Source organism: Pleurodeles waltl, chromosome 6 (genome assembly GCF_031143425.1).
Source record: "Pleurodeles waltl isolate 20211129_DDA chromosome 6, aPleWal1.hap1.20221129, whole genome shotgun sequence".
NCBI classification, from domain to species: domain Eukaryota; kingdom Metazoa; phylum Chordata; class Amphibia; order Caudata; family Salamandridae; genus Pleurodeles; species Pleurodeles waltl.
This window is the reverse complement of record NC_090445.1, coordinates 758,719,416-758,737,794: the sequence shown is the minus strand read 5'-3', so window position 1 is coordinate 758,737,794 and position 18,379 is coordinate 758,719,416. Positions and strand designations below refer to the sequence as shown.

At 43.3% G+C, this 18,379-nt stretch overlaps 1 long non-coding RNA gene across 1 annotated transcript in view; it reads left to right on the top strand.

Moving 5' to 3' along the window:
• LOC138302038 (uncharacterized) overlaps positions 1-7,998 on the top strand; it is a 56,323-nt gene extending 48,325 nt beyond the window's left edge. Inside the window, exons 2-3 of the long non-coding RNA XR_011205235.1 lie at positions 207-231; positions 7,841-7,998. This is a non-coding gene — a long non-coding RNA (uncharacterized lncRNA). The remainder of the gene's footprint in view (positions 1-206; positions 232-7,840) is intronic.
• The last annotated feature ends 10,381 nt before the right edge of the window (positions 7,999-18,379 follow it).

Below are 18,379 nucleotides of genomic sequence, written 5' to 3'. Positions count from 1 at the left end.
ACTGACTCTGTGGGGAAATCCATGCATTAGGGGTCTGTGAGGAGCAGTATAGCGTGTAGATCTTCAGTGAGACTATACCTCTTCTACTCCTCAATTAAAATTGAATACATGTGGAAGGCATGTGGTGAATGTATGTTGATGCCATGCAATGAGTTGTCATTTCATGGATTATTACTAATAATGCATCACTTTTTATATTTTTGTAGCACATATTCTACAATGGACACGGCGGTGAGTATTTTTAACACCAATTTGGTAACTATGATGACGGCTGAAACACATGCCTGTGACGTTTTGCAGATTTCCTCCTCTGTTGCTACTAGAGTTTCACATCTGTCTGAAATGACCTGATGCATGCACAATGAGAGTCACAACGAAAGGCCATACATGCACCCATAGGTCAAATATACATGAACATAGAACAACACACCTAAAATTGTGCATGAACACAGGCCAGCAACAAACTGAACCATACATAAAGCACAACAATGCACAAACATGCTTTCTACCTTTGCAGTTAGACAAATAGACACCCATGCACTTAAGCATAGATACACATAGCACACATGGAAAGAGATAAGATGTTACACATACCCTTCTGCAAGAGGTGGCATAGGGCAATGTGCTTTAAGGGATCACCAAATGGCTAAGGGTACAAGAGAAGCTAGTGATTATATACACCATGAGAAGACACATCATCATGAGGATGAAGTGTTTGAGATGCAAAAGGTGATATGCAACAATGAATAACAGGTTTTATGTGTCATAGGGACACAGGGTGATGTTGTTGTTGATTAGCCTAAAGAGAGTATGAGTGATGTGACTAAGGGAAACATTAGCTAATATACTTCAAAGGAAAAATGGGTGTTGTCTACCACGGGGACATTGCATGATGTTGATGAGGGGAACACTGGATGATGTGCAGTTATTGGACCCACGTGATCTGCAGTTAGCGTACAGGGTGATGCACAACTGGCTCACGTTCTATTAAGGATATTGTACTTCTTATTTTAGGTCCAAGCCTACAAGACAGTGCAGCTGTCTGATTTTCTTAGGACATTAGGGGACATTCGGAAAGCCTCCCAGGGAATCAATTCCACCTGTGGCTTACAATTGGCTTTCTGGTTTTCGAACCACATTTTCTGGCTTTCTGTTTTCTAGGCTGTCCAGTGTGAGTTTTTCACTCCCAAGGAGTAACACCCTTTCAGACTACTTCTCCTTGTATTTTTCCATGAGGGCTCCTTATTGTAAACAGGCCTGAAAATGTTGTGCTTATTTTGTCACATTTTCTGTGTTTCAAAGACAGTGGTCAAATGTCAGACTGTGACTTCCAAGCGAGCTTTGTGTTTACTTTTTTTCTCTGACTTCAAAGTGATAAGATTTATATGACAATCTTATTGGATATTGGGGGTAGGAAATGGTTTTTATTCCAGTATACAACAACATTTAAATTAAATTTACAGGTATTTCAAAATGTGTCAGAATTATGAAAGCACAAATGAAGCACTTATTTTGTTAATTGTGAAGTGTGTTGGAAACAAATGCTTTATTATGATCGAAACAAATCAATACACTAGGTGATGCCATTTCTGCAGATTCTGGATTGTGAGCTGTATAGTTTTATTAGAAACCCTCTATGTCTGTGCAAATGTAATAGTCATTTCATTTGAAAATGTGTTGTTTGTAATGACAGTGTGCTACCACACCGTGCATAATCCACTATACGCCACTCTACTCTACTCTACTTTGCAGCTCTCCATACCACTGGACTCTACACTGCATCACTCCACTTTACACCACTCTGCATCACTGCACTCTACTCCTCTCTGCACCACTCCACTCTATGCCATTGCATTCTATGCCTCTCTTTTCTGCTATGCACCACGCTACTCTATACCAATTCACTCTACAACACTACTCTACACCACTACGCTCTTTGCCACTGAAATCTACACCACTCCAGTGTAGGTGACTCCACTCTACTTTGTACAACTACACTCTTTGTCACTCTGCAACACTGCACTCTCTGCCACTGTACTCTTCACCACTCCCCTCTACACTACTGCACTCCACACTAATCCACTGTACGCCACCCTAATCTACTCTTCACCAGTGCACTATACTGTACCCTGCACCTCTCCACTCTACGCAACTTCATTCTACTCTGAAATAATGTACTCTATGACACTGCACTCTACTCCACTCTGCTCCACTCTATGCCACTGCACTCTACACAACTCTTCTCTAAACCACGTCACTCTACAATGGATGCACTAGTCTGCATCACTGCATTCTCTAAGACTGCACTGTATGCCTGTGAATTCTATGCTGCTGCGCTCTATGAAAACTGCACTTGTGTAACTATAATCTGCAACACTCTATGCCAATGCAGTCTACACCAGCCCACTGTACTCTATACAACTCCACATCAGTCTAGACCAGTGCACTCTATGCCACTGCATCTACACTGCACCACTGCACTCATTGCCACTCTACTCAACTCTATCCATGCATCTTTACACACCTGCACTTGACAACACTCTGCTCTGCACTACTGCATTCTATGCCAGTGCATGCAATGCCACTGCACTCTACGCCATTCTAGTCTGCATCATTCCACTCATTGCCTCTCAACTCTGCATCACTGCACTCTGTGCCACAGCTCTCTATTCCACTCTGCACCACTCCACTCTATGACACTGCAATCTACACCTCTCTTTTTTACTATGCATCACTATACTCTATAACAAAGCACTCTACAGCAGGCTACTCTACACCACTGCACTCTTTCCCACTGCACTCTACACCACTCCAGTCTTGGCCACTCCACTCTACTTTGCATAACTCCGCTCTGTGCCACTCCGCAACACTGCACACCATGCCACCACACTCTAAGCCATTACACTCTACACCAATGTACTCTTCTCTGTACCACTCCTCTCTACACACCTGTACTCTGCCAATACACTGTTCGCCATTCTAATCACTGTAATCTGTTCTGCACCACTCCACTATATGCCACTGCACTCTATCCTGCACCACTCCACTCTACACAACTTCACTCTACTCTGAAACAATTTATTCTATGCCACTGCACTTAACACCACTCACTGTATGCCACTGCACTCTATGCAACTCTACTCTAAACCTCTGCACTCTATGCTAATGCACTCTACACCACTGTACTATAGTATTCACCACTCTAATCCATGCTTCTGCATTCTACTATGCTACACTGTTCACCACTGAATTCTATGCTGCATAGGCAAATGCAGTCTAAACAATCCCACTCTACTTTACACCAGTCCACAACACTCTATACCAATGCACTGTACACCACTGCATCTACACTGCACCACTCACTCAACCCCACTGTACACTATGCAAATTTACACCACTGCACTCTACAACACGCTGCTCTGCACTACTGCATTCTAATCCAGTGCACTTCAACCCACTGTACTCTAGGCCATTCAACTTTGCATCATTCCACTCTCTGCCACTGTACTCTGCAGCACTCCACTCTATGCCACTTCATTCTATGGCACCATACTCTATTCTACACTAATCTACACCACTGCACTATATGCCACTCTACTCTACTCTGCACCACTACACTCTAGACAGCTCTAATACACTCTTCACCACTCAACTTCGCACCATTGCAGTCTACACCACTGCACTCTACGCCACTGTACTCTGCAAAACTCTATGCCAATGCACTGTATGCCACTCTATGCATTTCCACTCTAGCAACTCCGGTACACAACAATCCATGCCACTCAGCTGTACAACACTCTATTCCACTCTCCACCATTCCACTCTACGACAATCCACCCCACATTCCTCCACAACACTAACTTTTAGCAAGGCTGAACAGAAGCCACACTGGTGTACAGTATGGCTAACACACTTTACCACAGCCAATAGCTCTTGCATAAGCTAGACCTTTTTGCCTGCGAGTGCTTGTGTTATGTGTGTCCCTTATCAGGTTTAATTTTATACACAAAGGTATCTTTCATTTTCATTATGTTGACAAATATGCTTCTTTTTAGTTGCCCGCTTTTAAAGTAATTACATACATTGCTATTAGTTATTTTACAATATCATGAAATGATTAACTTACTAAACAAACTCTTTACTGAGCTTGTTCTGTACATTTTTCGTTACCTATGCTTACATAAAGAGACCAACGTAATAAATTATATAACCATAGAATCACAGAACAGGAAGGAAAGTAGTTCCGAATAATCTCTTTCAAATGAAAGACTTGTTGCAGCCATCCAGCGCAGTGATAATAATATGTATACGGGTTTTCTTTCCAGCAGTGAAAATGAATAACAACAATGACACATTACCGCATTTCAACATTTCAACAGCTTCACTACTCCTGAAGCATGGCACTTACATACCTCTCTGGCTTTTTTTTACTGCAAGTTAGCAATTCCACATAGCATGTTCTAGTTTCTTCTTTTTATATTTCCAAAAAGCAAATCTAAAAATAAAGCAGAATTTGGGGCACCAAATATAAATAGATAGACTCTAAAAACAAGCATGGACGTCTTACCATTCCATATAACCATCATTTTTGGACTGTCTGCAGATTTTAGCATACATCTGTAAGCATCTCCTTCGAGAACCTCTTTCTGTAGGTCCCTCTTCTCACTCTTATTCTCAATATCATTCTCTTCTCATCGCTCTCTATTTCTCTGCCTGTTCTCTGTATCGGCCCAGCCACACACATGCACTAAAAGTGTTATAATTGCACTCTCTCACTACTATTCTTACTGTCCATATTATTTCTCTCTGTTTGTTTCTTTCGGCGTCTTTCATACTCTCTCTCTACCTCAACAACAAAGACAGCCCATCCACCTTGTTACAAGTATATTATATGGTATGACACTTATAATAAGAAAGGTAAAATATTTCCACACCTGTTTTGGAGTAGTCCATCAGACTCTAAACTAGGCCTAGGCAGAACTGAAAGAGTTCTACTCCACAGAGTTCCACAAAGTTTAAAAAAACAACTCAGTGAGATTTTTGAGGAATTCCACCAATGGGCATAAAATGCTTGTCCAGCTGTTTGCACTGCTTTTTCATGCCAATAGCGTGTCCGCACTGAAAAATCAGCGCAAATGACACCACGGAGTGCTCAAGGGTGCGGCCATTTTGTTTTTCCTTTTCCTGTTTCTCTGTCCTTGCTGGTTGTCTGTTCTTATTTTCCAAACCATCCAACCCAATCTGATCTTCCCTTTTCCCAATCTCATTTTTTTACTTGTTTGTGTTACTGTCACTTTCACTATGTTTATCTTATGTTTCTGTGACTTTTTGTACTTTGTTTTTTGCTTTCCTTTCCTGGTCTGCCCTCTCTGTCAGCCCTCCTATTTCTTTCCTTCCCTTTCAAATCCCGGTCCAACTCCTTCCCAATTCGGTCTCAATGGCAGAAGCAAGCAGTGCCACCTGTACTTCCTGTGGGTGACACATACAGAAAGGAGTCCAGCTCTGTCCCATTTTCGGCAAGTTGGAGGTGGCCACACTCTTTTTTGGGTGCAGTGCTACCTCCTCCACATGCGGGCAGCAGATGACAGACCGGTATCACAGGCACCCAGCAGCAGGTGACACACAACTGGGCAGAAGTCCTTGATCGGGATTAGGACCTCCTCAACCTGCTGGGTGTCAAGATTGTGGGGGCTCGCTGCGTAAATAATAATTTTGTTTCTAGAATTTTCTTTTTTTTTCAAGCAGCATGATCATAGGTAAGGTAAGTTTACATGATGGGTACATGTGTGATTTTATGTATATCATTTTGGGGTGATCCGTCAAGGGGGCTGAGAAAAACAGGGGGGGGGAAAAAGTTGTGTTTCCCATATTAATTCCTATAGGACCTTTAAACATGTCTACAGCCCAAACCACTAGATGGAATTACAAAAAATTTGCAGAAAGCTAGCTTTCAGTAGGCAGATTGTGGTTTCGCTTATTTGGTGTAAATCCATTCAGGAGTTTTTGAGAAATTTAGGGAAATTCAAATTTGTATACCTCTGGCCATGAATTATTCAAGAACAAAGATTAGCTCGTGCAGGGAAATGCACAGCTCTGATTGGCTGCCAACACTTCAAACAAAGAAGTGTTGACAGCCATCTTGAGTCCCACTAAAACAGTAAAAAAAAAGAAAAGGGGCCAGGGTAGGGACACCCTGACCCCTTAGCTCTGGCGGGCTTGTTTTTGATAGGGCCCAAGCTGCGCCAGATCACGGAGGCATTAAAAAGTTTGGGTGTGGAGGGGCCTCTGGGCCCCCCACAGCCCAGAGGACCACCATCTACCTGGTACAAATTTGTTTAGCTGTGTGGGAGAGGCCCATCAGGCTCCACCACAGTCCCTGGGATCATCACCAAATGCAGGGGGTTCATGCCCTCCCCCCAAGCCCCATTGTTGCTCCCTGGAGCAAACAATAAAGTTATGGAAAGGGAGTCCGTTTTGGACCCCTGTCGCCCGGGGACTACCACCTCCCAGAACAATGTGAACATTGGAGGGGGACTGCGTGGCCCCCCTCAATGAGCCACTGATGGCACAATACTCCACATATTATATCATTGATGACATCTTCTATGCCATCTTTCATATTATCACTACAACATTTGTAATAAAACTATTGATGAGCCAACTGTACATGCCATGCACAGTTTTTTCATAAAAAAAATACTTAAAATATTACATTGATACTCTCAATGTGTTATCAAAGATGTTATGAGTGCCGTAATTTTTGGGTTAACTTGCAGTAAATGGCAGAGGCACGTGTCATGGTTACCTTAGGGCACAAGTTATAGTTAATTGAAAGAACTCTAACTATAACTGCTGCATTTCTGTGGTTTTGTATGAACAAATTCAGAATTTAACTATAACGTCCCTTTAACCTTTGGTTTTTTTCATTGAAATATATATATATATATATATATGTATAAATTTCTTTATATTACATATAGAAATGTTTATATATGTGTGTGTGTATATGTACACGCACACACATACACACACATTTGTAGATATAAATAATAATAATAATATATAGAATATATAGATATAGATCTTTGCAGCAAAGATTGTGGCCAGTGGCCACATGTGCCCTCTAGTGTACACCCAAAAAAGGCATTTTATTTATGAGCGTGGTACGGTGGTACCATGTTAATGCAAGAGGTTTTTAGATGTTAGTTTGTGCCTCTCACTCAGATAAATACACTTTTAGCATCAGAGAGTACTTGCAGTTGTGTCCAGTGTCTTTGTTCCAAAAGGAGTGTGGGCATGATGTAATATTCATACTCCTGAGTTTATCAATAAAATGCTGAGTGCATCAGTGTCCAGGGCCAGAGTTATCATGCTTCCTTTAGGCAAGCATGACAACTTGCTGCACTGTGTCAAAGTGAAATGGAAGAAATGTGACATTGTTTTTTTAGGATGTCTCCTTTCTGCTCTCTTTCTCTCTTCCTGTACTAACACATCAAGTGCTGCCTAGCACACCTATGCAGGCACTCTTGGGCCATGAGAGCGCAAGGGTGTTGCATTACTTGTGTTCTTATCTATGGCCTTATGTAGATCATAGTCCCAATCTCCTGGATGTACAGTTGGCAAAAGGGACCAACTTGACTCATCAAAAGGGGAAGATAAGCAAAGATAATACTTTAGAATGCGTAAATAGTTCAAAATGTTGTTTTTTGAGGTTTAGGACTACGATACAAGCATTAGTCTATCTAATTTAAAAAATACAATGCTGTGCCTGTCAAAATATTTTAGTGTACAGAGTACCACACTCATTGTTTTTTTATCTTTTTTTCTTGAACACCCAAAGGCAAGAGGGCACTTGGGCCAGCTGCTGCCACCACCAGCACCATGGCAGATGTGACCGGTGCAACCAACACCACCAGCACCACGGCTACAGAAGATAGTTCTACTGCCCTCTTCAAGTTCTTTCTGTTCCCCAGTACTAAAATGTTGCCCCTGTGCATATTTGTAGTTTCTTTTTAAATTCTGATTGGATGTTGTTTATTCTTTTTTTCCTGTTTCCACAGCTGACTTTCTCTTGTCTGTGCCTTTCTTCTGCTCCTTTTTTCATAAACTTCCACTTGCCCATCTTTTTCATATCCTGTTGTGTAGTACTAAGAGGAGTAAAGATTTTTAGTAACATAAAGAAGATCGCATAGTCAGGCCCAAGTAGTCTACTCACCAAACATGTTTGTTGTTTTCTTGATCAAAGAGTGAAAATGTAAGGGGCAGAAATAGAGTTGTCATCATGGTCATGCACCCCCAATGCTGTTTTATACTAGCTATTTCCATGACAGAGAAGCATGGCAGGAATTAAATATCACAACCAATAACATTTGACCTTTGCAATCCCTTCTACCCCTTATCCATTTGTAGCCTTACCTTATGCCCATCCCTTATTATCCCTCCATTAAGATAAAAATGTTTTGGTTGATGCAATGACTAGCTCGCTTTTAAAATGTCATACAACAAACAAAGCAACACAAACCTCCCAAAGTGATTACTTTTGATTGAGGAAAATACTAATACATAGGTAACTAAAGTGTGTAGAGGTATTGCTGTTGTACCATGTCCACAATGTAAAGGTTAGGTGGCTATTTGGTGTCTTAAATAGATGCAGTATGTTTTTCTTTAGGTGCACAGATGACTAGCAGTGCCACCCAAAGTGCAGGAAAGTTGAAAGAGGCACAGCCGATTGAGGGAGAGGGAGAAGTCCTAGTGGTGGCAGGGACCAATGGTAAGTTTCTTCACTTTTTTTATTGGCAGTACTGTATGTGTTAAGAGGCAGCTATCCCGCCCATCACCTCGGAATCTCAGTCCCTGCCCTCAGCATTTACCATCTAAAACTGCAGTGCAGTATAATTTGTTGCTGCAGTGAGGGTAGTGAAATCAGTTTTGTCTGTCAGTGCCCACCTTGTTGCCTACTAGTGCTTCATTTCACCCTTCTGTTTTTTTCTTGCCCAGCATACATTAGAAAGTAAATATTGGCATGTGATGCCTGTGCCACATTTCTCTGCCCAAGTAAAGTCATATTTCATGACTTTCGGTACGCCGAGATTTTTGCTCCCGTCAATGTGACTAAGCAAAAGAGTAGTACATGATCAATGACCCAGGTATTCCATTGCAGAACCTCTATATAGCCCAATCCCTTTAACTTACTTCCATGTGGGATAATTTTCCCCACTACCAAGTGAAGGTATTTCTTGAGAAAAATCTGGTGTATGAGATTTACTCTGTGGCAAAAACAATATCCTGTTCACTGTACTACAGTTTGTCATTTATATTCTATGCACTGTCTACTGTAATATGATGGATGGGATTTCTGTTATCCACCTCGTGTGTACCATCCGTTTAAGCCTATAATCTAATTTTGGACTTAGGATAGCATAATTTAAGAGAGAGTTGGAGAACAGCAGGACTGTTGAAATTATAAATTAATAACATAAAATGCTATAGTTGTGCTACCCCAAAACATGGTGGAAAGTAAGCAGACCCGCCAGCATGGCTCCATTAATGTTGCATAGTCAAGTATTAATTGTGCAGCAAATGGTCTATCTGTCTATCTATCTATCTATCTATCTATCTATCTATCTATCTATCTATCTATCTATTTCTCTATCTACCTATTTATCTATGTGACTAATCATTACATCCAAATTAAATTCCCATGGAACAAGGGTACCAGCAATGTTCTGCTGATATACTGTACCACTAAAGACAGTATATACAAGTGTTTGAGCTAAGCATTACAATTCATGTTTATGTTCTTTTTACTTTCTTGATATAGCTATTCCTGCTGCTGGAGCTGTCAACAAGCAGCAAACATGTTGGTGCCATCACAGCAGGAGATGGCTGCCTGATTGTGGCAGCAAAAGTTGAAGGCTGTGGCTGTGGTATTTTGCTATCTGGTGGCTTAGGAGGAAGAGGTGCAAGCCTCAACTTCCTAGGTTCTCCAGCCAGACCCACCACCAGCCCGGCCATGCCACCACGGCTGCCAACTGCTGCCAGGGTCCACTGTGCCTGTACCACCAGCCTCCCCTCCTCATCAGACTCATCATCATGCCTCCTCCACCACATCCTAAGCAAGCTGGCAGAGCTGAGGCAGGAGAGGCCCTGCTCCAGCGCAAGAGGCAGAACTTGACCCAGACGATAGGCAACATCTCCACCAAACTTGGTGCCCTCACAGTCCTTTTCTATTGATTTTTTGTTTTGGTGGGAGAGCATGTTGTGAGTAGGAAGAGAGGCAAGTTGGGAAAAGGGTAGAAGGGACTTTTTTGCTTGGGGAGTTGGTGGGCCTGTTGTGGATGGAGAGAGTGGGTTTGGAAAATGTGAAAAATAAATGGGCTTTACTTTTCTCTTTGCCGTTATCTGTCTTTTCATTGCTAGTTGGCACAGTATAGCATTGTGGTTTTGAAAAACAGTGCGACAAGAAGCTATCCTCTGAAATTATCTTGACTTTTTCGCTAGACTTTCCCTACCTGAAGTCTCTTGTCATGTATGTATTCTTCAGTAGGTTACTTACCTCTTCCTGCAGTCCAGTATTTAATTAAACCCTGCCATCAGAGTGGCACAGTCTGGAAACAGAAAACTGGTTAATTCTGTTTCACTTAATGATGTTCTGCAGCACCCAGCCACCTATAAATTATACATTACAATGTACTTAGGGTACTTACTGCCTTTGCACTAGCCTCTGTAACTATTATTGACCACTAATATGGTTTGTCAACAACATGCATAAAAATGAAATATTATCTCTCCTTTAAAAGGACAGCTTCACTACTAAGTTATTAAGTGGTTCTTCAAGTTCTTACCTGAATAGATTAAGCAATGGTACCGCTCACAATCTTCCCAAACCTTATTGCAGAGTTTCCCAAAAGGGCCTTCTTAATGGTGGTAGTATTAGTGTTCTTGTGATAACTTGGAAGACATCACAAATCTATAGGATTATTCTGAAAGATCCGGCACTGGCAACTAGACTGAAAGAAAACACACAGGGGGATATCAAAGACTGAGACCAAACCATCATGATAAAATTCACATTACTAAAATTAGTAGAAGAAACTTCTAAGCAACCCAGTCTAATGTATTAAAAAAACAATAAAACTAAACTTACAAAATCACTGAGTCAGGGGTCAGAACTCAGGAGGATAAGGTTTGGTTACTCCATGTTGCATACATTTTGCTAGTAACACAGGGAGGGCCTGATTCACAAAGGTAAAGTTACACTTTTGATGTTAGTTTACTGACTCTTGCGGTGTATGTTTATGACTAGTACATTTTCCATCAGCAACTTTACAAGTAGTAACTTTGCGAGAAGTAAGTAATCCCCAACACTTTAGAAGGAGTTACTACTTCTAGTTAATTAATACTCCTACGGTTACTACTCATGATGGTAAAGGTCTGGTAGTTCTGTTAAACTGCAAGAGTGAACTTACACCAAAAGTTGAATTTTACCTTTGTGAATCAGGCTAGATAGTTATGTTAAGCTATGTTACATACATTTATAGAGTGCATATACACCCAGTGGTTTCTGGTGCTAGAAGATTCTAAATAACCAGGGCTTAGCCCACCATCAGGACCCTCACTCATATGCCTGTTTCAATAGACAAGTCTTCAGTAGTTTACTGAATAGTACACACTAGTACTACATATCGTGGACCATACATTGTTCTGAGTCTGCACATGATGCTGTTATCCCTTTCATGCCTGGGTGGGCAAGTGGAGCTGGCGTGGGCTATTGTTCAGGTAAGAAGATCCCACAGTTAATTGGTGTCACCACATCCGCCCCACCAAGTGTGTGATGCATGTATAACGTAGATTCGTAAGTCATACCTGTCAATGGTGGCCTTCTTCCTCAGGATCTGCACGGAGATCTTTAGGTCCACCTCAGGCACCTTCAACTCAGAACGCCATAACAGCACTGAGGATTAGAGTGGCCAGATGAGGGAAAGGGTTTGGGGTAAGAACAGAGGGGAGGGAGATCTGAAAAGGGAAACTTTAAGCAAAGAGAGAAGTACACAAGTTTGTAAACACAACATTTCTCTAGAAATGCTCTGAAAATGGCAAGAGACATGCTTGATCCAAGACTGTAAACTTCCAATCCAGGGTTTAATTATTTAGGAAGGATCAGGCGTATGTTTAGCACAATGAATGATGAATGCTCAGCTCACACTCATGATCACACTTGTAATGATCATACCATGTGTTAGAAATGGGGCCTCTAATTGTCAGTCAGTTTACGCCCTCACTCCAGTCAGGGTAAGGGGGTGACACTCCTAGGATAACCCCTGCTCACCCCATTGGTAGCTTGGTACGAGCAGTCAGGCTTATCTCAGATGCAATGTGTTAAGTTTTTGTGCCCACACACAGTAACACAGTGAAAGACAACAAATGGACACCAGCCCAATTTAGAAAAATAGCCAATATTCATCTAAGTAAAACAAGACCAAAGCAGCAAAAATCTAACATACAATAGTAAAGATATGAATTTTGAAAGATAAAATCCCAATAAAAGCACTAAGAAACACAATAGCTCCAACTGGTGCTATCTCGACATCGTGATGGAGTCATTCGCACCAGTCTGACGGCACTCGCGATGGAGGGTGACGCTGGTCATGGAGGCACACAAACCCCAGGTACAGTACCTTAGATACGAGTCAGAGTAAAGATGTGGCACGGAGTCAGGGAGGTGAGGTGTTGCTGGAGCCAGTACGACATCCAATACTGCTACGCAGGAGGTGAGATGTCGGTTCCTTACTGCTATACAGGGGAGTTGAGGAGTTGGTTCCTTATGGAGACAGCGAAGGTGAGGCAGCATTGGCCGTGAGGCATTGGTTCCTTACGATCAGGTAGGGGTTGATAAGTCCAGCGGGTCAAGATGGCTTCGCAGTCTTGCAGTCACATCACGCGGCCACAGATGCTGCGCTGGAGTCGGGTGTCACAGATGTCAGTGACATGGCACTCGGGACTCACGGTGTTGCAGGACTTCAGAGGTGCTGCAGCGGCATGAGGCCTGTGGTGTTGGTCGTGGCTGTCTCACTTCAGTGTGGCCCACGGCTTAGGGTGTAGGCAGTGGCACAGAGTCGGGCAGGGGCACCAGTTCTGGAGTTGTCTGGAGTCAGTGTGCCTGGTTCTTCTTGTTTGTCTGCCAGACTTCACTCTCAGGGGCCCAGGACCTGGAATGGGCACCACTTGACAAGCCAGGGTCCTCAGGAAGAGAACCCAGGGGCAGGAAGGTGAAGTCTTTGATGTCCCTGAGACTTCATAACAGTAAACAAGCTCAGTACAAGCCGTTGGAGAAACCTCACAAGCCTGATGCACAGCAAAGTCCAGGTTTTGTCCTCTCCAAAGCAGAAGCAGCAACTGCTGGCCAAAACAGCAAAGCACACCAACGCACCGCTTGCGTGGCGGTGATTGGCGGAATTTGGAAGGAACATTGCATTATAAGCATTAATTGCATCAATTCCACAAGCGGAATTATAATTCATCCTAGGTTTTCTCTGTAAATCAGATCCTTAGTCTCTACCAGTGCCTTAAGATAGCAAGTATTCCGCTGTTGTTTCTGATATTTCTGTATTTTACCCTCAAAACACAAACGTTGTTTGTGTCTTCAGGCTTCTAGGCTTTGGTAACCCTGTGGACTTATTCCTTTTGTCTTTACCTTCTAACATTCTATTTATGATTTGTGTCTACATTTGAGTTCCACAGCACAGTGTATGGATTTAGCACCTTACAATAGCAGCTCTAGATTTTCTTGTTTAGTCTTTCTACCTTGGTAGATTTGTGTCTCAAATGTCTCATTTAGCAGAGGGCAAACCCTGGTCCTCCCAGTCCACAAAATCTGCTGGTCTCTGACTCATGTAAAATACTTGGTTACCATCCTTTCAAGCCTTCACTTGTTCCACCAACAGTATCTCCCAGCCCAGCAATATGCCCTCCCCAGGATTGCTGGATGATAGTGGCAGTAATCCAATCCTGTTGTGGGCCCAGTGATCTTCACTGATTATTCCCTACCCACTGTGCAAGGTATGGCAGATTTTGGAAGGGAAAATGAAAAAAGCTTTGTGATGGCAGTGACCGTTTGTATTTGTTTAGAGAAAACAAACTCCTGTTTTGGAAGCTAATTTTCTCCAAAAAAAAAAGGTTTTCAGAGCTGTGCTTTAAACCTGGTGCTCCAATCAGCAAACCTTCAATGCACACAGATCCCCACCAGGCAGACAGGATCTCTAAATAGGACACACTCCTCTAGCAGACTTGTGGACCATCCAGCAGAGTCTAAATAACCTCAAGTGTCTGGTATCTAGAGATTCTTCAATTATGAAAGGACCTCTTTCATTCTGTTGAGTTTAAAGGTTTTGAAATGGGAAGGTTTGCTGTTACTTTTTCTGAGATATATCTGAAATAATGTGGTTCATTTTCTATGTCGAATAATTATGACTGTCACTGTAGTTCTGCTTGGCAGAGTGTGTTGGATCATTCTTGTGTGCTCCCCTACTTGCTGCAGAAAATGCTTTTTGTTGACTAGTGTACTACCTGGAACATACTTGGTTCAAAGCATGATTCCAAATTTGTTGCCATAGAGATGTATTGGTATGACAACTACATCCAAAATCTTATTTTGTTTTACATTGTCAGTTTATCTCAAACTGGCATTGTTTCTATTTTACGCAGGATTTTTTTTCCTTGAAAATCGCAATTCTGGTATTTGTTAGGGTTGAGCGCAAAGCTCTCTGTCCCTGGTGTAATCTATCTAAGGGCTTTTAACCACACCCATGTCATGCCCATGTTTGGTTGGATGGCCTTTTAAAAATCGCTTGATTTAATTAGTGAAAGACATGCATACGTCATGCCTTTACCGATGTTTAGCCCTCCTCGAGAGCACCGGCCAACTACTGAAAACATACAAGGCTCCATATTTTCAGTATGGTTTCTGGACTACTTTTTCTAATTTTTCTCTGGGCAGTAGTCAAGCGCTTTGACCCTGTTACACGGATAGTTGCACTTTTGCTGATACGTTTGACTGCGAGTGAACTTCTGTTTCCTTTTGTGTGTCTGCTTCGCGTTCATGGCGGCCGTTGGCTCGCTTATGTGAAACTGTTTTACTTTTTTTTTCAGGTTTATGTAGCAAGAAAAGTCCATTTAGTTATGTGAAACTGTTTTACTTTTCATTTTCAGTTTATGTGGCAAAAAAAGTCTGGTTAGGAGTTTACAACGCTAATAGCTTTAACTCGAGCAAACACAAGACCCATTGTATTGCAAATGCTCGTTTAATTTTCGTGTTCCATAGTTGCAGTAGTATTTTACAGGCACAGCTACTCCGCTAGAGTGGAGGACTGTCACCGCCCCCCTCCAGCAGCAGCAGCTGCAAACCTTTTACTAGAAAACAATAATAAACTGTGATTATTATCGTTTTGTAGTAAAAGGGGTGGGCCACGAGCTGTGACGAGCACTCAGGCCAGCCAAACACACATGTGCACTGTGCTCTCTCCAGCCCAGCACTGAGTTGCTGGGCTGGAGAGAGCAGGCACGGGTCCCAGTTTGCCTGGGAGCACCCTTAGGGGGTGCTCCCAGCCAATCCTGATGCTCCTGTAAGCAGCATCAGGATTGGCCACAGGGCAGGCTGGGAGCCTGTGCCTGCAGCCTACCTGCAGCAGAGGAGCGGTGACAATGCAGGTACGTTTTTTTGCTTTTTAATTAATTCCCCCCCCCGCGTGCCATCCCCACGCGCTGCTCCACCCCTGTTAAGCACCGTGAGCCGCTCCTGGTAATGTAGTGTGTTAATTAAGGCTCTGTTGTAGGTCTTGTTCTTTTGAGTATGAGGGGACGAGGCTGTCTAAGTACAGATTCTGACTAGAGTTTGCATTTTTCAGTAGTAAAAAAGTGTTGTTGTTTTTTTATAAACAAAGTGCATTCTGTACAGGGCATTGTCAAAGGTGCTGCCCTGTGTCTCCTCATGTCCTTTACTTAAGGAGTTCGTAAATGCGCTCTTCATTTTCACAGTGCATTATATTTCAATCTCTAGTCATATTAGTAGGAACGCATTTAGGAAATCAACAACTGTTTGAATAAATTCTCTTTTTATGTTCTATGAACATATGCGACTGTGTAAGGTGCTTATTTTCTGTCAATATATGTATTTCAATAAGGTTCATGTTTTCCCTTTTTGTCTTTTGTGAGTGTTGATTATCGCATCCACTGTATTCCTTTAGCTGTGCTCATCCGTGCCATCCCATCATCACTCTCCTCTTCACTTGGTCGTGAATTGTCTGGAACAGCATGTTTTCACATTACCTCTGTCCCCATAAAGACATCATCAACCATGTCCCTAGTTTCTGATTGTCCCACCTGCCCAATTGAATTCACGGACTGACTTAGGGGCTGATTACGAGTTTGGCGGTCCCAAAACCGGACCGGCAAACTCGTGAGGAGGAAGCCACCACCATGGTGGTAGTGTCCCCCCACCCTATAAAAAGATTTCTGCCAGTCTGACCTGGCTGACCGGCGGAAGCCTTGAAATAGAGCATTTCCACTGGTCAGACCGGCAGGAACAGTGCTACGAGACAGTACTCCGCTCCCTTAAAGGAGCCGAGTGCTATCTTGGAGCACAGAGGGGGTCAACCAGCACCCTTGGAATGCGTATTGTCTGCAAAGCAGACAGTGCATATTCTGATGGTGCTGGGCAGCGGGGCATGTGCAATGCTGGGCCCTCCTGTGGCCCCCAGCACTTGTTCTCTGTCAGCCATTTCATGGTGGGGAAACCGCCATGAAAAGGCCGGTGGAGAATAAGGTTGTAATCAGCAGGGCGGTGCTGAGTTCAGCGCTGCTCTGGCTGATTACAACTAGGACAGCCAGGCTCTTAATCAGGCCCTTAGTCACGCCTGTGACAGGTGCTGCATGAGCTCTTGCTTGCAGGAGTTATCGTCTATCACAAGGACCTTGTATTCAGCCCATTGTTTAACATTTTTTGGCTTCATTGTGACTCTTGCTTGCTGCCTTCTAATTGGCCAGTGTGTGTTGGCTTCAGTTCCTGTTCTTTTGCCTGGAGCACGAACCAAGTACTGATAGCTTCAGTTTAATTGCTATCCCTTTGCTGATTGCGCTGCGATTGAGGTACAACTTTATTTTATCTTCTTGCCTGTCAACTTGTTGAACCTCCTACCATTTTCAGCTGTGGTACTATACCACACATACTTCAAAGAAGACATTTTCTCCTTTGAAATGAAGGTTTACTGTGACAACAGATTTTGGGGGTCATTCTGACTTTGGCAGGCCCCGCCGTCAGAATACCGCTGCGCGGTCAAAAGACCGCCGCGGTAATTATGAGTTTCCCGCTGGGCTGGCGGGTGACCGCCAGAAGGCCGCCCGCCAGCCCAGCGGGAAACCCCCTTCCATGAGGATGCCGGCTCCGAATGGAGCCGGCGGAGTGGAAGGGGTGCGACGGGTGCAGTTGCACCCGTCGCGATTTTCAGTGTCTGCTTGGCAGACACTGAAAATCTTGGTGGGGCCCTGTTAGGGGGCCCCTGCAGTGCCCATGCCATTAGCATGGGCACTGCAGGGGCCCCCAGGGGCCCCACAACACCCGTTACCGCCAGCCAGGTTCTGGCGGTCAAAACCGCCAGAACCAGGCTGGCAGTAAGGGGGTCGGAATCCCCATGGCGGCGCTGCCTGCAGTGCCGCCATGGAGGATTCCCTAGGGCAGCGGGAAACCGGCGGGACACCGCAGGTTTCGCGTTTCTGACCGCGGCTGTACCGCCGCGGTCAGAATGCCCATGGATGCACCGCCAGCCTGTTGGCGGTGCATCCGCGGTCCCCGGCCCTGGCGGTAGTCAACCGCCAGGGTCGGAATGACCCCCTTTGTCTGTTTTTATTGTGACAGATGTTATCTGCTTCCAAATGTATTTTAACTAAGACATGGACATGGGCAAAATTGTTTCCTTTTTTTTTTTCTTGCATAGAGTCATATTTATTTTCCTTTTCATAGAGAGATTAAGTGATTTGCTCAGAATCACAGAGGAGTTGTGGTGAGACCTAACAAGCATTGGCAAAACCAATAGGTTGCACCATTGAGACTATTGGCTCTGCCTTTTCCTTTTTGTCATGCTGTACAGCGTGGGCATTGATTTGTAGTCATGCTATATAGCAGCATGGGTGCTCTTTAGCATGGCTAAAAAAATAATTTAAAAAGGACCATGATACGCCTAGCGCTAATTCACTGTAGAAATAAAAATGCACATTAGCCCTAGTTAAGTCACAGAGCTTTTCTAAATTAGTAGTAGTCATACTGCAAAGCACCTTCTCTGCTCTACAGTATGGCTGCAAAATATTACCTACAACAATAACTCTTGTA